Source organism: Marmota monax, unplaced genomic scaffold, assembly GCF_021218885.2.
Source record: "Marmota monax isolate L192 unplaced genomic scaffold, Marmota_monax_Labrador192_F-V1.1 WCK01_AAM20220418_F8-fsc00243, whole genome shotgun sequence".
Classification (NCBI taxonomy): domain Eukaryota; kingdom Metazoa; phylum Chordata; class Mammalia; order Rodentia; family Sciuridae; genus Marmota; species Marmota monax.
In genome coordinates, this window is record NW_026694604.1 from 67,685 (window position 1) to 88,036 (window position 20,352).

Here is a 20,352-nt window from a genome sequence, read left to right on the forward strand (position 1 = left end):
GTGATAATTATATTCCCTCAACCCATTCCACCCCTGGTATTGGGGACTGAATCCAAACCCTCATTCATGCTAGGCAAGCACTGTACCACTGAACTGTATCCCCAACCCTTTTTAAAATTTTTATTTTGAGACAGGGTCCCACTAGGTGCTCGGATTGGCCTCACACTTGCAATTCTGGGATTTCAGATGCACGCTATTGCACCCAATTAGATCTTTGGCCCATCTGTAATTTCCTTTTACTGTTGGCTATAATTGTATTCATATTCGTTTTCTAATTGAGTATCCCATCACCCCATTATTATTTTATTTATTAAATTTATCCTGAGTGTGGGGGTGCTGCAGATGAACCCAGGGACTAGCCCTGCACCCCCAGCCCTTCTTCACTGATTTGATGGCCACCTGTCATGTGTTCCCATAAGTATGTGATCTGTTCCTGAGCTTGATCTTCTGTTTTGCTGGTTTATTTATTGCTCACTATTCTAATTATTATAACTTAATAAGGATCCTTACTATCTCATGGGACAAATCTTCATTCTTCTTCAAAATTATCTTGGATGTTCCTGAACCTTTGCTATTTCCTGTGAATTCTAGAATCAGCTCATGTTGTTTTGTTGAAATGGCACTACATTTTGAGGTTAAATTGGGAAGAAATGTTTCCTTGTTAATATTTCTTTCTTCTTCTTTTTTTGGTTTGGAGATTGAACCTCTGGGCAATTTACCCCTGAGCCACATCCCCAGCCCTTTCTATTTTTGATCTTGAGACAGTGGTCTCACAAAGTTGCTGAGGCTGGCCTCAAACCTGCAATCCTCCTACTTCAACCTCTTGAGTTGCTGGGATTACAGGCATGCACCACGGTGCCCAGCACAATTGTGCTTTATTTGCTTGACTTTTGCCTGTCTCTTGCATCAATTCTTCTCCCAGATTTTTCATTAGACTTTTAAAAGTTTCTTCACATACTGTCAACTCATGACACAATCTTTCAGGTCTGTTTTCAACATGATAGGCATCTGTTTGCTCCGGTCTGGTCTGTTGAACAGTTAACATCTTGAGATCTTCCTTCATCATTATTCTATTACTTTTCTTGGCTTCTCTTCTACTTTTTGGCTAGTTCTTGAGTATCACATCTTCCTCTTCCTTGGTTTTCTCCCTTGTTTTGTTGGAGCATACCCTGTAATAGCTTTCTGAAAAGAAAGTGGGTCTGATCTTAATCAGAAGTATGAACATTTGCCTAATTGCTCTATTGTCAATACACTTGTCACCTATCTTCTAAAATGTTTCCTGCCATCTGGATAAGGGAAGCCACTTGGCTGACAAAGGTAGCAAGGAATCTAGGAGGCTCTTCTCTGACTTTTTTTTTTTTTTTTTTATCCTTGGTCTGTCGAGTCCACAGAAGTGGAGCCCATCTGGGGATTGAACCCTGGGACACTCAACCACTAAGCCACACCCCTAGTCCTTTTTATTTTTTGATTTTGAGACAAAGTCTCATTAAGTTGCTAGTGGTCTTGCCAAGCAGCTAAGGCTGCTCAGCCTCCCAAATTGCTGGTATTACAGGCATATACCACTGAGCCTTGCTCTCACCTCCTTTTTAAGACTCCATCTTGATACCTTGTATCGGTGAGCCTTCCTGGTCTTTTTGAAGTTCTGCATTATAAATCGGCTTTTTACTTTACTCTTTCTCTCCCAGGAGGCAGATAGCTTTCAGCCTTCTCCTCTATGCTAAGTCACTGCCACTTGCACCATTTGTTTTCTATTGTCCAAAATTTTGTTAACATGTCTCATTCATTGTCAATTTTTAGTTCACTTTTTGTCCTTTTGTAACTTTTTACCTAATTTTTTTAAAAAAATTTTTAGTTGATAGACCTTTATTTTATTTATTTATATGCAGTGCTGAGAATCGAACCCAGTGCCTTACACATGCCATGCAAGTGCACCACCCCTGAGTCCCAGCCACAGCCCCTTTACCCGATTTTTTTTCCCAGTCATTTTTATTTGGGTTCAAGAGAGCATGGAGCTAAATAATCTGTTTTGAATCATCCATTTGAAACATAAGTATCATATTTTCCAATTGTTGCTGGCAGAGAGGAAGGCTGTTAGTTTTTATAAATAGATCCTGAAGTGTCTTATTAGTTCTGGTGGTTTGTAGAATTTCTTGGATTTGGGGGGTAGACAGTTGTATATTGTGAGGAGGTCAGTTGTATCTTGTTCACGATCCATAAATTATTCATTTAGTGGGATCTTTAGTCCAGTATTGAGGAGAAACTGGTGGTGGCGGGGAATAGCCTAGTCTTATTCCTGACTTTCACAAAGCAACCTGTGGTGTTTTCCAGTAAGTATGAAGTTTATTTTAATTTTTAATAGTTATGATTTACCTGTCCAAGAAAACTCCCTTCTAGTCCCAGTTTGCAAGAAACTTTAATCACACACATGCATGTTGTGCTTTGTCAGGTGTTTATTCTGCATATAAATTATCCTGCTTTTTTTTTTCTTGTGTTTATTTGTTTGTTGGTTTATTGGTACTGGGGATTAAACAGGGGGCGAGGGGGCTTTGTCACTGAGCTATATCCCCAGCTGTTTTTATTTTATCTTATTTTGAGACAGTAACTCATTAAGTTGCTTAGGTCTTCACCAGTTTGCCGAAGCTGGCCTTGAGCTTGCAATCCTCCTGTCTCAGCCTCCCAGGATGCTAAGATGATAGGCATGTACCACCACACCCAGGTCTTGTACCCACTGTTCAATGACTTTTCTGATATTTTAACATCTCTGCATTTCCAGGATTTGCTAATGCATGTTTCAATTTTTTTTTATATACTTATACCTAAATGAGGTTAGGAGGCAGACTTTTAAATTCCTTTCTTGCTATATTGTTCTTCTTTGAAGTGCTATCAGGGTATTATAAAAGGAACTGAGTGTTTTCCTCTTGACTTGTGGATGAGATAGTTCAAATGTTGTCTTTTTCTTAAAGATTTGAGAAAACTAATCAGTAAAAACCACATAAGGCCATTACAGTTTCTCAAGGTAGATTTTTGACTGCTGGATCAATTCCTTTGAAGAGTATAGATCTATGCAGGTTTTCTATTTCCTCTTGAGTCAATTTGAAAATTGCTATTTTTTTTTCTGGGAAATTGTTCTAAGTGGCAAGAGATAACAAATAACCAAGTAGTTCTAGGACTTGTACAAAAATAGCCTGTCTAGCTGATTCATGCTACCAACACCTAGAAGATGGAGAGAAGAGATCGAAGGTAAGGCATCCTGGGATTTTTGTATTATTCAGAAGGAGAAAAGAGCTATTGATTAACTTTCTGCTTGAAGGCGAGTGTCCACATTAACAATGTCAGTGCAACCACCTGTCGTATAAATGGACTCTACGAATGCCCAATTTGTCAGAGGAGATGGGAATACAGAAAACACAATCAATTCAATAGAAAGCAAAATCAGAGGGAGCAGAAAATGCAAAGAGAAAAGTCTAATAAGGAGAGAAAGTGTGTTCTTAGGGTGACCTTTCAGTAGCACTCGTCCGAGGACACCTGCAGGCTCTCAGTACCCTGGTTTTTCCCTCACGTTGCACACATCCACCACATAGCAGCATGATTACATGTTTACTATCTTTCTCTTACCACAAGCAAACTCTTCCTGGGAAAGGGCTGGGTCATTTATTGTATATTCTCAATGCCTGACACATCACAGGTGCTCAGTACATTTTTTTAATAGCGTGATAAGTAAATAAATAAACGATCTGATAAGCAAATAATTCTCGACATGTTATTCTGCCAGGCTTGACGGCTGCAGGGAAGCATTTTAATCTGAGATTGCATTGATTGATCAGTGAATTAGGGAATGGAGGAAATAGTGCCGTCTTAAATTTTACTGGATAAAAAGTCATTGAGTAAGATGCCTCCGCCGGAACTGTCTCTGAGTCCCTGAACTGTCTGTATTGTCATTATGTACTTGATCAGTGCCTGGCAATACCTAGAGACTCCCCTGCATCCCAAATAGCCTGTATGCTTGAAATTAGTGCTTCTCAAAGATGAGTGTGTGCACGATTCACCTGGGGCTCTTGTTAGAATGCACAGTCTGATGGAGGAGGAGTCTGGATGCTGTGTTCATAAATAAGCTCAGTGTGTGCCATTCTGTAGACCATGCTTTATATAGGAAGCCAATGCAAATGACTGTGCTGAGACTCTCCCCAGGTGCTCAGAGATGACAGAATGGAGAATGAGCTCAAATCATACCTGTTTCAGGATTGTTAGATCCAACCCTACACTGTCCCCTTGACCTCAAATGGTGAATAGTGGAACATGCTGTCTGTAGCTCTGCCCCCAACCCCTGGGGTGGAATTAGCTCATGGAGGTTGCTGCGTACTGATCACACTCTCCCTCCTTTTCCTGTTCCTCAGGCTGAGCCACGTAGCCTGTTGGGACATGTTGCATCCTGGGAAGCCCTCGTCTCTTCGATTCTCATGTCACTTGTCACTATTCTCCAGCCCCATCACACTTTATCTTTGCCATCAAAATCCCATTTCTTTGGCTTATTCCAGCTAGCCTTTACCTCAATGTCACTCTGGTCCCCCCAGATAAGAGGGCCATCTTTCCCATTGGCATTAACTGCCTGCCCTGGGTGAGACAGAGACAGCCTTGGTGTTTTACAGTTGGAATGATGACATGAGCCAGAGAATGATGACACTCTCTTTCTTACTTCTTCTCAGTTCCGGTCTTTACCGAAATGGTACAAAACCAGTGGGAATTCCCCCAGTGGCAGATAAGCCACTAATGCACCAGTCCTAGGGCCAGATAGTCCATATGGGGCAGCCCTTCCCTGAACCCAGCACCCCAAGCCTCTGTCCTTGCTCTCTCCACTGTCACGTCATGTCTAGGAAATGGTGCTGGCAAGTGGTCCCTTCTGCTCTTTACCTTGCATCAGTATTGACTTCTGCAAAAAGGGGAAGGTTTGTGGACGGGAAGATCATTCTTTCAGGAAATGATGGAACCAGGGGTTTCTAAGGCTATGGTTTGGTGGCAGTTTTACAGAAACTAGATTTAAGCAGGAAGAACCTTGGACACAGCAGTTGAAACCTGAAACATGAAGGTCATTCAGTTTTCTTAGTCAGGGGAAGCCTGTCCTTGATTCTCCTCCATGGGTACTCACAGGCATGGGAAGCTTTGACCTTTACCTTGGGAGAAGGCATGGGAGTGGGTCAGGGACACCGAGCCAGTTCTGCATTCCCTCTAGCACAGATGCTGTGGAATGGGTGATAGTTAAAGCATGGACTTCTGGCAGGGATCTTGTGCTGGCTTTGTATTGTAGGGTCCCAGCCTTTCCTAATTCCTGAACCTCTATTGCACAAGCTGTGGGCTGGGTAGTACCCGAACCAGGCAGGTGACAGAGCCAGGTGAAACAGGAGTCACCTGGTAAGCAGACATGAGAGCTTCCCTATTGGTGCACGTTAGAATTACCTTGCAAGATTTAAAAACAGCTGGTCTCCATTGTTCCCCAAGACCCAGGCTGAGTGTGAGTATTCCTGGTGGATTCTCATGGGCAGCCAGGGTAGCAAACCAGCCTAGTGAAGGGAAAAGAAGGCTCATCCCGAACCTGTAGCAACTTCAGTATGGTCTTCCCGATTTTCAAGAGATGATTGAAATCTTTACGTTTTTCCAGGGAACTTTTCTGGGTTTTTTTTTTGTATGTTGGAAACTAAGTCAAATATCTTTCTAAAGTTCTGCAGGCCAAGCAAAGCAAGAGAGGTAGATTCAGCCCACGGTCCCGTTCGCAGGCTCTGGTCCACAGGGCAAGCCCTCGCCTGTCTGACACTGACTTCAGCTGGACTGGTTTGCATGTTGCTGGTCATTCTCTACAACACGTGTGTGCCTGCACCACCTCCACCACCTCCACCCCATTTCCTGTTCTGGGTCCCAGTCTCAGAGCCCAGCTCTGAAAAACAGTGTTTACTGGGGACAGGCCCTGGATAATCCACATTGTCCCACAGTAACCCTGTGTGATGTGTATTATTTTTGGTCTTATTTCTCAGACGTGGGAATTCACTTGCCCGAGGAGGTGGTAGAGCCAGGACTCCAGGCCAGGTCTGTTTGCTTCATAAACTCTGGAACACGTTAATAGCTTGTGCTGCCTGGAGTTCTTCAGTGACCCCTGACTTGGTAACTGGGAATGTCCCATGAGAGGGTCCAAGTAGGACCCTTTAACCTGGTTAGGTGATTTCTTAAAGACTGAACTGGCAGGTGTTCCTAAGGCCAGGCCAGAGCTTGGTGTGGGGTCAGGAGGGGGAAATGGAATCTAAGATCTAGTCTCTGATTTTGACAGAAATGGAAGCAGAAAATAGGAATGAAGAGACAATAGGAAGCCAGGCTGGGAGCAATTGGGAGGCTGGGGTATCATTGTCCCTGGTTGGTGGTGGGTGGTGGCATGACTCCTGGGGGCTTAGTGGCCTCCAAAGCTGGAGAACAAAGAAGAGTAAATGGGGGAGGAAGGAGCAAGAGCAAGCCTCTCAGGCCTGAGGGTGGAGGAGTGGGGTGCCCAGGAAGCTGAGAGGCCCTGATGGGACTAGGAAGACACCAAATAGGGTGAACAGTGCCTGTGGGATCCATGGCATTTCCCCAGGTCCTTGCCAGGATGGATTTAGATGGTTTATGGGCAGGATGTTCAGTACCAGTGAGTCACGTCAAAGGAAGCTATTCCTGTTTTATTCCTCTCTCTATGCTTATCATAATGATGGAGAGAAAGTTCCAGGTGGTGCAGGGTAAGAGAAAGCCTTAGCGGTAAACAATATCCAGCCGGAATTGAATATCCTTGCTTGGTTTTCATTGTGATTATTTTTGAGAGCTACTGTTGATTTCTGTTTTTCCATTGGAGAGGAATATAAATCTTTCCGTTCAATCATTTTTTAAAGGAAAATACAGAGACAAACTAAAAACACGAGTAAGCAAAAACAGTAGTATGAGATTATACTGAAAATTATATGGGGGGGGTCAGTGAAAGATCACTTCCCAAGAGGTCATGGATGTGGGGGTTAAGGTTTCCTGGCTGGAGAGCCAATTGGACCAGGGTTCAAACCCATTAATAGCATGACCTTGGGCAAGTCATTTCATGTCTTCAAGCTGTGGCTGACTCTGTTGTAAAACATTAATATGAATATGTGAGCTGTTTGAGTGTCAAACGCTTGGCCCAGCGCCTGGGACAGAGCCACCGTTAGAGGCACTGGTTACTATATTCAGCGTTCATCGACATGCAATACCAGACTCAGAAGCTGGTGTTCATGGACTCACACATGCTTGGCACAGGCTGGATTTGGTGTCAGGATTCTGGCACTGGAGGGGCCACCCAGCCGGGGAGATCTCTTCTGCAGAACATTCTATAACCAGGGTGCAGAAAGAGCTGACATGGCCGGCTGGACGCTGCTCTCCTTAGAAGAGCTTCCTTATGGGGTTGCCCCCACCCCCAGCTGGTGTCTTGGAAGTTGATTCTAGGAAGAATTCCCACTCTTCTCTAAATGACAATGGTGGCTCTTCTCTGACCTGGTTATGTACATAATATGGTGTATGCTGAATACTTGCTTTTCTTCTGGAAACCTACGATTTGGGTACATGCTGGGCAGGAGAAGCCTGTGATCAGCCCTCAATAAAGACCATGGACACAGAGTCTCTTGTGAGTTTCCCTAGCAGGTGACATGTCACCACTCACTGCTGGAGACATTAAGCAAGGAGGGCCCATGTCACTGCACTGGGAGAGAACTTGGCTAGGTGAGGATTCCTTGCTTACTCAGGACCCCTCCCCCAGGCTCCATGTCCCTTCACTGATTTTGCTTCAAAACCTCTTGCTGAAATAAATCCTAACCTGAAGAACAAATATAACGCTGAATTCTGTGAGTTCTTCTAGCTTGTCATCAAATTATAGACTCAGGGTCTCAGGGACCCTCACCATAGTTTTCTCTATCTTCAGATCAGGGAAGAAGATCAGGGCTCCATCCAGATATAGATCTCCTACTAGAGTTGGAGGGAAAGGGAATTATGGGGTTGATATTGCTCCTAGAAAGAGCCTTCCTGTCGAGAGCATGTGGGGGCTACCTTTTTGTGTGTGTGGGGGGGTGCTGGTGTGATGTCACTGTACTTCTTACAAAGCAGCTTTTAAAGGTTTTGGAGAAAGTTGGGCACAGTGGCATATACCTGTAATTCCAGTGACTTAGGAGGCTGAGAATGTCCCATAGGAAGATTGTAAGTTTCAGGCCAGCCTCAGCAACTTAATGAGACCCCGTCTCAAAATAAAAGGGGTTATAACTCAGTGGTAAAATGCTCCTGGGTTCAATACCCAGTACTGAGAGTGGGGAAGATTTGAGAAGAAGTGTTGGGTTGTTTTGTTGTTCAATGGAAGGCTTAAATCTGTCATTCATGGTAAATCTCTAAAGGACAGAGCAGAACAAAGTATTTGTTTTTGCAAGTGACCAGGACAAGGACCCTTGGTTTGGCATTCATAATATCAGAGGCGCCACATCCCGGTTCTTTACAACATGTAACAATGGCCACGCCTTGGTGGTTCGTGTAAAAATTGAGGAATGTGGACATCAGCTTTCCTCCAAGTGATCTGACTCAGTTAAGGAACCCGCTTGTCCCTTGATTTCTGCTCAGACTTCTAGGAGATGGTTTGTGATCTCGGACCATGTGCATTGTGAACCAGAGCCAGCAGGGTACCCTGACCATCCAGGTGACTGTATTTTCAAAGGACTGTCTTGCTCCGGGGATAATACTAGAAGACATTCCTGGCTGAAGGCTAGGGGGGGTGTGGTGTGTGGTGGTCATCAGGGAGGTATTCAGCCATTGGTACCATTGACCCTCTGCTTGGACCCTCCTCTAGCCAGTGGGAGGGGATGGGACTGGGGTAAGCTCAGAGAAATGGGGCACTTGCTCATCTGCCCAGAAGAGTGAAGGAGGTTGGAATGAAATGGGAGTCAGAGGAAACTCAGCTGACATGAGCTAGGGGCTTGGTCCCACCCCACCCCATTATAGCATCTTGTTCAGGATGAAAGTAGAATCGGGGGGTTGGAGGAAGCCAGCAAGGGCCAGCAGATTAAAAATGCTTTATGTATATTAACTTATTTAATCCTGGCCAGAGGTATTAATAATAATGTTGTTATTCATTGTAGAGACAATCATGGAAATTATCTCTGCCACTGTCCAAAAAGATCAAGTGGCTTGCCCAGGGAGAGCTTGCATTTGAACCCAGGGGGTCTGGCTCCCAAGTTCATCATCTTCACCACTACATGGTGAGGTCTTGGTGACTATAAGTGGTCCCTTCCAAAATTCAGTGAGCCTGACAACCAGTCAAAGTTGATCGTGGCCACCAGGGTGTCATGAAACTAACAGTGACATCTCAGGCTTTATGTACTAGTTATATGTTTGCTTGTTTTCCTAACAGATCTTGGAAAAATAAATAGGACACTATTTAAAACGTGAACCTCAGCCCACTTGCATCATCTTGGATGCCACCTAAAGGACTCACCTTGGTGCGACAAGGATGATGGGAACCTCAATTCTTTAGGGAATCCCTTTTTACTGCTTTGCTTGCTGAGCCTGGGCTGCAGATCACATGGGAGGCCTGGGAGTCTGGTTTTGGTCACTGCCTTTCCCCCAGAGCCATTTCTGCTCTGCAGTGTGCGTGTCCTGACAAAGCACTTCCACGTGGCACGCACAGCCTTCGGGTTGTGGTCAGAGCTGAGCATGTTCACAGTGGCACGTCTCATCTACAGCTGCAGAGAGGGAGGATGGGCTGACGTGGCCTGATGGGGTGGGGGGGCAGCTGATAAGGGCTTGTCCATGTCCTAATCTCCAGAACTGGGAAATAGTCTTTATTTGGAAAGGGGGTCTTTGCAGATGTAAGGAAGTTGCTGATATTGAGGAGACTGTCCTGGATTATCTGGGTAAGCCCCAAATGCAATGACCAGTGTCCCAGCGATAGGGAGGTCCAGGGAGATTGGACTCCACGTGGATGAAGAAGGAGGAGGACCAGGAAGGCAGTGTGGAGTAATATGCACTCACAAGCTCAGGAATGCCAGCAGCCACCAAGAGCAGGGAGAGGCAAGGAATGAAGTCTTCCCTAGAACCTCTAGAGGGAGTGTGGCCCTCTGATGCTGATTTCAGACATCTGGCCTTCAGAACTGTGACAGAATACAGTTTTGCCAAGCTTGTGGTGATTTGATATAGCTGCCAGAGGAGCAATTTAGAAATGCATATACATCTTTGGGGAATGATCTTGCCCACAAATGCAGGCTGAAGAAAGGAGCTGGATCTCTAAATTCTCCCCACTTTGTTTGTGTTCTTTTAGCTTCGAGTGTCACTATTCCTATAATACCTTGACCCTCCCCAAGGGAACGTTAGCCAAGGTTCTGTTAGATATTATGGAAATAGCATTCAAATTGGCTTCAAAATAAAGTGGAGTTTTATGGATTGGTAAAACTGAAACATTCCTAGGCCTCTCAGCTGCAGGCATGGGTTGATCAAGTGGCTTAGTCCATGTCAACACAGTCCGTTCTCTTTCTGCCCCTATTTCTCTCTCTTCCTTACCACCACATTGTCTTCTGTGTTGATTCCAATCGTTATGAGGTTTCTCATGAGAGGTGCAGGTGACCATTAGCACCTTCAGGCTTGCATTCTATCCTCATCATACCTCTTTTCCCTAATAATTCCAACAAGAGCCCAGAGATTCAGCCCCAGATGACTGACTTGGGTCATATGCCTATCCTGGCCCACTCTAGCCGGGGGGATTGCATGCTACCTGTTGCTTCTGGCAATCTGATGATTGCGAGGACTGAAGAGATGCCCTGGGCGCCCACAGTGGTTTCTGGACCACCAGATTTTATCCAGGATATGTTTAGAAATGCCAGATTAACCTCTGACTCAGGGATGCCTACATGTCAGTCAGGGGGCCCAAGAGAGGAAGAAACTGATCCAAGAGGCCCCAGAAGGCAGGGGATGGAGGAATAGGGCTGAGAATCTACAGTAGCAGCTGTTGCCGCTGCCCCTGGGATCTTACATTTGAAAATCCCATACTCAAAAGCGTCTTTTAATTTCTTTTGGCATTTACATGACTTATGTTCCATCTAGGGAGGGCTGTTTTGGGAAATGGGAAAGGGAAGTGGGGACAAGCAGTCCTCTACAATGGGGCTCTTTTGGGCAACTGTCTTCGGGGCTGCGGGGTGACTCACTGGGGGCATTGAGGCAACAAAGGAACTGCTGTGACTGGATGGGGGGTGGGGAAATGCTTCCTTTGCCCCCTTCACGGCCCCTTGCAAGTGAGAGCCCTGGGCCTGGAGTCCTGAAGGAGGTCCTTGGTCAGGGAGGGTGACAAGCTGTTGAACGGTGCTGGATGGTGGTCAGGAAGCTGCTGTGGTGAACACGTAAGAGAAGTGACAAAGGGTCCCAGGGCTGGGACTGCAAGGTTCAGCCTCAGTGTCGTATCTTGTTAGCAGCATGACCTTGGGCAAGATCCTCAGTCGGACAAAGCCTCAAGACCACCTGGTCTAATGCCAGAGCTGCCTTGCCTAGTTTTATAAGTGTATACATAGTCCCAAGGTAAGTGACAGACCATCAGCCACAGTTTCACCCTCTGTAAAACAGAATCTGCACGGTTGCAAGTTACCTGCCTCAGACATTGATGTGGATATCAAATGGGATAAGGAAGGTATGTCGATGTTTAAAGGCTTTATAATCATCCTTGAGTTGCACTGAAGCTGCCTATGGGCAAAGCCCCACGGTCCTACTTTGCTCTGAGGGATCAGGCTCCAGAAGGGTGTCCTACACATACTTGTGGGCATGCAGCAAATATTTGATGGATAAATGAACAAATGCCCAGTGTCCCCAGAGCGGATGTGTTGGCACGGGCTGTCTCAGACATTGTGTCAGGACTGCCTAGATCCATCCCTCTGTGCTTTGGAGCAGACATGGTGGCTTTAGCAGAAATGCTGATGGCAGCAGTTAAGTGAGTGCTTCGCGGTGCCAAATGGAAAGAGTGGGATTGCAGGGGCCATCCTGGGGTGTAGGGCGTGGGACATCCAATGTGTTACCAGGCTCCCGCCCATCATTTTATGGGGGTGAGAAGAAGCAGGCATTCCTTTCATGGGAATGAGAAGGAACAGCCCTGCCTGGCTGTCCTTTAGGGGAAACCCCATGAAACCTACCCCAGTCACCCTTCTATGGCACCTTCTTGACCCACTGTGGGAAACCCAGCCAGCAACCGGGTTTGCTCTAGAGAAAGACAAACCTGATTCCAGCTTGGCCAATTAGTTCATCCAGTCGCGCTGGCCAGAGTGGGCCAGGATGTGCACATGACCCAATTCAGTCATCTGGGGCTGAATCACTGGACTCCTGTTGGAATTATTAGGGAAAAGAGGTATGATAATGATAGACTTTTCTTTTGTCTTTTAATCGTAAAAAAAAAATGTATAAAAATAAATGACATGAGCTGAGGTAGCTCGGTGGCAGGGTGCTTGCCAAGCATGTGTGAGGCACTGGGTTTGATTCTCGGCACTGCATAGAAATGAATAAAACAAAGGTCCATCGACAACTTAAAAAAAAAAAAAAACATATGCTATATTGCAATATAATTGTGAATAATGAAAACAGTCAAATTGCTTCTTCATCATAAAGATTTGATCTGTACTGCTTTTATCCATATGAATAAAGACCATGTGGGTCTCTTATAAGACTTCACAATTCCTCCAAAACTTTTTAAAATTAATTTTGTGGGTCTGTCCTTTCTTTGTAAACCTCTCCCTCTGTGTATGCACAGGGGGAACAGGGTCTCCTGAGCTGCCCATTATACTATAGGCCTCACCCAGAGAGAAGAGGAGTCCCCTGGTTGCCCATAGCATCCTGGGTGCCAGAGGGCATTTTTGGAAGGGACAGATCTGCAGGGTCATTAGGAATTAGCATCAGCTTACTGGTGGCTCAGCACTTCTGCAGAAGAGAAGAAAAGAAGAGAGGGGATGGGTCATGGGCAGCTCCAGCCCAGCTAATATCAGGGATTTCAGTGACCACAAAGCAACCCACCAGCAAAGCAGAATTAGCCATGCTATTTGAAGTTATTCATGTAGAGAGATTTTAAATGATTCATGTCCACCGCCTCCCTGTGGCGCCTATAGGCAAGATACATTTTACACATTTTTCAAGTTTTAGATTGTCAGTGTCAGTTTGCACCGTGGCCTCTCAGCCTGGCCACTGTTGACACTTTGGGCTGGATCATTCTTGGCTGTTGGGTGAGTGGCCCTGTGCATGGCAGGATGTTGAGCAACACTCCTGTCCTCTGCTTACTAGATGCCCGTAGCCTCCTGTGGGAGGCACCATAATAACTGCCCCCTCCAAAAGATGTCCATGTCCAAATCCTTGGAAGCCGGGTATCTGGGTGTATTGTCAGGTTGTATGCCAAGGGGAATTTAAGTTGCAAATGGAGTTAAGGCTGCAAATCACCTGACCTTGAGAGATGGAGAAATTGTCCTAGAACATCTGGATGGTCCTTAAAAGTGGAAGACAGAGATGGAAGTGGGAGAACAGAGAGATGTCAGTATAAAGGGGACCTCACCTGCCATTGTTGGCCTCAAAGTTGGAGGAAGTGGCCTTGAGCCAAGGAATGGGGCAATCTCTAGAATCTGGAAAAGACCTGGGAACAGATTCTTCCCCCATAACTGCCAGCAGGAACATAGCCCTGCCAACACCTTTATTTTCGCCCAGAGAGACCCACTTGTGAACCACAGAAAACTCTGGATAAATGTATGTTGTCCTAAGACATTAAGTTTGTTCCAGCAGCTGTAGGGAACTGATCCAGCCTCTCCCACCCTTCTTGTGACAACTAGTAAACATTTCCAAATGTTGCTAAACATGTCCTGGGAGGCAGAGTCACCCTTGGTTCAGAAATACTGGCTACACAGAGTGCCATATTGTTTCCCTAGAAACAGAGGAGTTTCCTGTGTGTAGCGATGAGAACGAGGTGCGAGTGGGTACACCCAGCTCAGCTTGCTCTGGGAGGAAGGAACCGGTGGTGGGAAGGAGGGTGGGTGCCATGACTGTTCCCCTGCCCCAGTTCCCCCAAGAGCCAGCTGTCTCTATCATTAACAATACAGTATTCCTGTCGCTGCTTGTACATCTTTGGATGAAAGTAGAAAAGAAGCCAAACTATCTTCAACTGCACCATAAAAGAGAATATAAAAAACTCCATAAAACACTAAAATGTCAGCCACAGCAGGATTGCTAGTTGAGACCTTGGAAAAGGAGGACAGACAACAGGCCAGGTGCCCCGGGCACTGTTTGTGGGAGTTATGGGAGCAGAAGAGAGGCCAGGGGAGCCCAACCCGAGCTGGGGGCCACCAGGCCTGGGCTTTGTGCCAAATACACAGCTCCCTAGTTTCTGGAGCCCAACCCTGATGCTGTAATTCTGTTTATTTTGCTGAATGTGAAATCCATCTGGTTTTGATTTCTGCCTTGTAATCCGTCATCTCTGTGTGGCTTCGGAGCCAGCCACCATGCGAAGCGTCTTTGAAGTTGTTGTTTTGGGGAAGGTAGGAAGTGGTGCTCTTCCAGGGTTCAGGGGACAGCCATGAGGTTCACATTTGATTTGAGAACTGTCCCAGAAGTTGAGAGAGGGAAGTGGACTGGTCCAGTGGATTCTGGTCCTGGTTTATAAGGCCAGGCTGGGTCAGATAGGAGACGAGTTTGCAGAATCCATGGTAGATTTGCACAGCCAAAGGTCCCCCATGGGTCCTCAGCTTGGGGGACAGGTACTCTTAGTTCTAGGTGTCTCAGGGCAGTCAGATGGAACTGTGGCTTTTGGTTTCTCCCTGCCTATCGTGTTTGGGGCAGACTAAATGCAGGGGTGGGGGCAGAGGAGATGCAGACAAGGAAGAGTTTGTGAGCAAGTAGGATATGGAGAAAGATCCAGTTTTCTTGACATTAATGGGACATGGGCTGATTATTCCATGATGGGCTAGTCTAATTGGCATATCCATGCCAGGGGTTCCCAAAGCTTAGCCTGCATTTGAATTGCTCTCCTGGAAGGCTTGTGCAAACCCAGACTGCTGGGCTCTCCCCACAGAGTTTCTGGCTCCCAGTAGGGCCCCAGAGTCTGTACTTCCTAACAGATTCCCAGATGATCCTGCAGTGATGCTCTGAGGACCACCCTTTGAGATCCACTGGTCCAGAAGAATACAAGGACCTTTATAATTGAAAATGATACTAACAGCAAATAGTTCTCAGGACTTGGCTGTTTTCGTATGAGAACCCCTGCTTTGAACTGATTCTTGTGAGTATCATCCTCTGTGGTTATTTTATTTATTTTTTCCCTCCAAAATGAAAGTAACATTTCTTTTTTTTTTTTCAGTTGTCATACAGTAAAGTTGACATTTTGGGGCATACCGTTCTATGAATTTTAGCACCTATAGAGATTCGTGTAGATACCCCCACAGCACGTTGCAGAAGTTCCATCACCCCAAAACTTCTCTTACGTTATTGCTTTGCATTCACACCCTTCCCCACCCGAACCCCTGATGCATAAGCTCTGGTTTTATCTTATACATGGAGTCATACAGCGTGTAACCTTTAGAGGCTGGCTTCTCACTACATTGTACCTTGGAGATGGATTCAAGAGGTGGCCTGTGTCAGTAGTTTGTTCAGCATTGCAAGTGAGTGTTCCATTGGATGGGTATTCCATGGTGGGCTCATTATGCCCTGTTGGTCATCTTTGGATTGTTTCTGGTTGGGGGTATTATGACCAGAGCTGCTGCACTGATCCGTTTTCCATAACTAGAACAAATGCCTGAGGAGACAGGAAGGCTTCACTTTGGTTCACGGATTTGGAGGTTTCAGTCATGGTGGGTTGGGCTGTTGCTTTTGGTCGTGTGGTGAGTCAGCACAGCGCGGCCAGGGGTTAGTGGTGGAGCAAAGATGCTTACCTCAAGATTGGTGTGCAAGAAAGAGAGGAAGAGGAGAGTCACTGGGGTCCTACCATCTCTTCAAGGGCACACCCCCATGACCAGAGGACCTCCCACTAGGCCCCACCTCTTAACATTTCCAACCACCTCTCAGTAGCACCATGTGATAGAGACCGAGTTCCTAAAACAGGGACCTTTGAGGGACATGTAAAATCCTAACTATAGCCAGGCTTGGTGGTATATGCCTGTAATCCCAGTGATTTGGGAGTCTGAGGCAGGAGGATCCCAAGTTTGAGGCCAACTTCAGCAACTTAACAAGGCCCTGCCTGAAAATAATAAAGAAATAAATAAAAAGGACTTGGGGTATAGCTCAGAGGTAAATCACCCCTGAGTTTAAGCCCCAGGATCAAATAAATAAATACACTAGCAGCTGCTCTGAAGATTCACGTGTAAGACTTTACGTGGACATATGTTGCCATTTCTTTGGATCAATACCTAGGAGTGGGATTCCGGTCCTATGGCGTGTGTTGGGTACGATGGGGAATCGCCACCCTGCTCTCCAGAGTGGCTGGGCCATTTTGCTTTCCTTCCCATAATGTGTGAGAGTTTCGGTTGCTCTAGATCCTTGCTGGGACTTGGTATTGACAGCCTTTTTGTGTGGAAGTCAATCTAGATCACACGTGATTTCCAAATCTGCACATGAGCCTCAGTAAGGCTCAGAGAGGTATCCAAGGCTCTTGGTGGCTCCTTGAAGACTTGACATTTTGTATTGAACAAAAGCGATAGTCATTCCACACGCTGGGTCTAGGAACTAGTAGCTTCTGTGCTGTACTGGGATGGGGTGAGGGGGATTCAGCAATGTCCAAGAGGATCCTAAGAAAAAGGAAGTGACCGAGGAAAAGATGAGCTTTCAACTGTCCTATAGGTGGAAGTTCCCAGACTGCTTCTCCCCACCCCACCCCTACTTATTTTAAATCTAAGCCTCAGAGAGGTTAATTAGCATGCTAAATGTTACTCATCTGACCTGTGGCCTCTTGACTCTTTGCTTAGGGCAGTCAGTGACAGTCCACCTTTGTTTCCAAAAGCATTCTTACTAATGTCACCAGGGCCACAGACTGCCCTGCTGTAGTGCTTGAAGAGTAGAACTTTTGCAAATAGATATACCTGGTCAGGATCATCACATTTCTTTAATTGTCTTGGCCTCGGGTCCACCCCAGGCAGGAGCTGGCTTTAGGAAGGAGCTTGTGCAGGGGGACGATGTCCGCAGCTGGAACTGGAGCCGGTGACTTAATGGGGAGGAGGCGATTCATCAGGACCAAGTACTCCTCTGGAGGCCCTCCCACCCACCCTCAGGGGAAGGGGCCCAGCTGTCCTGGAAGGCTGTGGACATGCTTTTCCAATTGCAGAATACTTCTCTTTCATTTTGAATATCATTTGTTTGGTTGCCACGGCAACGTCAAGTCTCTATTTTCATGCTAACCTGCGTGGTTGCAACTTTCTATATATAAATGCTGCTTTGCACAGTGAATTAGCCGATGCCACTGGGAAGCAGGGGATGTGGAGACAGTGGCAGAAAATGACCAGCGTGTCAGATTTGCATAAGGACAGACTGCGGGGCTGAGGTGAGTGAGAGCCCGGGACAGGGCTGGTTATCTGTGGTGTAGTATAGATGCTCAAAGATAATTGGAGTGGGTTGAGCACAAAAGTGACCAGCCACTCCTGTGGATGGAAAAGTCTTCCTCAGATAGCCCGGAGCTGGGCTAGGGTTTGGCTCTGCTTTGGAGGGACTCAGGTGACTCTTCTGTTTCCTCTGTGCCTGTCCCCTCCATGCCTGCAGAGAGTCTGTGTTGCATGGGGGGCCCAGGTCTCTGCAAAGAAGAGAAAGCCAGTTGAGCAGGGATGGTGTCTCAGATGGGCTCTGTGAGTTACTCCTGGTTGCCTTGGACTTAACCTCTGTTTACTGTTCCAGATCTTGACTTCTTTGATTTTGCTTTTTTTTTTTTCTTAATTCCCTAGTATGACCAGTCCTTGTAGGGACTAAATGGCTCCAAAGGGTCTGGTAGAGTTCTCAGAAGAAACCTGGAAAAGTCTTTGGAAATCAGTAGGTACAGCTGTCTCAGGCTCTCGGAGAGGCAGAAACCCAGAGAGGTGACATACTCTGCCAGATGTCACACAGCCAGTCAGGGAGAGCGAGGGGCTGGGAACCAGGAGGTCCACACAATCTTCTGGCTCACTCGCAGGTGTCATATTTGTGCCCATTCTGCTGTGGGGTCAGGGGAGTGGGCGGGTTACACCTCAGTTAAAGGAGATGCAAACAGGAAGTGCATTGGGAGAGGTTCCTCTCTGGTGTCACTAGTTGGGGAAGCGTAAAGAACATGAGATTATGTAACGAGACCCAGAAGCCTTCTAGAAAAAGCATGGAAGTTCAAATCTAGAGAACTTGGATTTGTGTGGATTCGGCCACTTTCCACCTATGTGAGAATTTCGTCCACTTTTTCTGAGGCTTGACTTCCCTACCAAAGCATGGAGTGTGCCTAGCTTCTTCCTCCTGCATTGCTATTGTTCACAACCATTGTGAACCTATCAAAGACAGTGTGTGGGTCACCATGGGGCATGATGCACTGAGGGCATCATGGTTTGAAAACCACAAAGCATCCCATAAGTGTCAAGCCATAGCTCTGTTCCCCTGCAGCTAGGGGACAGGGTAACACACCATCAGAGGATGTTGAGTGAGCGAGGGTTTTCCTTAGACTGGGTCTCTAGGTGTGGCATGAAGTGCAGTACAATCATATTGTCACTGGAATATCACATTTGACCATCCTCTTCTACAACATCAAACATTCAGCTAGTACTTTAAGGGTGTTGGCTCCAAAGGCTTGGACCCTCTTCTGGAAATCAGAAAAGCCGTGATCATTGTCTGAGTGCCTTTGAGTGGTACCTGGTCCATGAGAGCTGGGAGATTCAGAATTGAAAGAATGCCCTTCCACCTGGGTGAGTCAAGGGAAGTGTAATAAAGGAATCCTTTATAGGACTTTTTAAATGGAGCTAGAGGCAAAGGAGGCATCCTATAAAAGTCCTGCACCACGAAGTGCATGCATATAGTCAGTGTCGACTAGCATGAAAAACTACGTCCAAGCGCACTCCGTTTGGCAAGAATCAGTGTTGGCTACCTGAATCGTTTGCTTTGTGTATATTTTGGGCCTTGAGGTCAAACATGCTTTTTACCATGAATTGGACTTTCAAAAAACAAGATTTTTTTTTGAGTTTGAAAACTGCTGGCCTTGGATGCGCCTACTGTCTCTGGAGACGGCTGTTGATTTCTTTTTCAGGGAAACCTTGGTCCCCATAGAAGGGCGAGTGAGGGTTTTGCAGGAGGCTGGAGAATCAGAGGCAGCATCATTTTGAGAAGCTAATATGTTAGCACAAACAGGGACAAATGGGCCACCTGGGAAGCTAGAGGTTTGGGGACAGGGAAGTGGTAGTCCCTTCTCCCAGAGGCTGGGGACTATCAGGACAGCAGCCTGTGGGCAGAGTAAGGGGACACCTGTGATTCTTGCAGCAACTGCCACATCACTTTGCGGCCCCAGATCACCTGCTCCTGTGTCCCTCAGTGTTTTTAGCTGTAGATCCCTCAGACCTCCTGTGAGGTCCCGATCCAGCACTCCTTCCCACCAGATCTCAGGGTGCTAGCTTCTAGCTGCTCAGTCTTTCTTCCCATGTGAATTTCTGCTCACCGTGACAACTGTGCCATCTCACCTGCGGATCTGGGGACACGTGTCTGTCCTTCCCCAGGCTGCCTGGCCTGGCTCACTGTCTCCTCAGTCCCAAGTTCCTGCTCCAGGAGAGACTCCCCCACCCCCATCACTTTCTCTGCTTCCTTCCCCCGATGTTGGTACAACTCTCCTTCCTTAACCAGTTTCCACTTCCTCACACACCTCCTCCCCTTCTGAACCTTCTCAACAGTGACTGAGGCGGACAGACTTTCCAGGGTCCTTTCTACCCCAGGATTCTTATCCTGTGCACAGGTAGCATCCAAACGCATTTACCAGGTGTGCACAGTAAGAGATCCTAGCCAAAAAGCTGAATAGCAGGGTGTAAACTTGCTCATTCATTGATACTCTAGGAGAAGTGGCATTTAATTCTTTAAACTAGAGAATCCCCTCTTCAAATCCTCCAGCCATTAAATCCAAAGGTCGCATGCTAGTGTCCAGTGGGTAAAATCAAGTGCAGACTGTTGTTGTTGTTGTTTTAATTTCTGTTTTCTTGCCCATGATTTTATTTAAAAATTTTTGAGTTGATGGCCAACATCTTAAAATCATAATATTTCGTATTAAAAATCCAACTTTCCAGCTTTTCTTGCAAAAGTGAGGAGCTCTGGCAACAGAGACCACTGTCCCGCATGGCCACAATATGCTGATGGTGGAGTAGTGAGTTT

At 46.4% G+C, this 20,352-nt stretch overlaps 1 protein-coding gene across 4 annotated transcripts in view; it reads left to right on the forward strand.

Annotated features, from left to right (window-relative positions):
• Gas7 (growth arrest specific 7) overlaps positions 1-20,352 on the forward strand; it is a 156,088-nt gene that overhangs the window by 21,642 nt on the left and 114,094 nt on the right. Inside the window, exon 1 of one of the 4 annotated variants that reach the window (XM_058572027.1) lies at positions 17,381-17,539. The exons of 2 other annotated variants lie outside the window; for them this stretch is intronic. The gene's annotated coding sequence lies outside the window, so the exon portion shown is untranslated. Of the gene's footprint in view, positions 1-17,380; positions 17,540-20,352 lie in introns of those variants that run through there. One more of the 4 variants, XM_046422188.2, reaches the window with a different exon arrangement.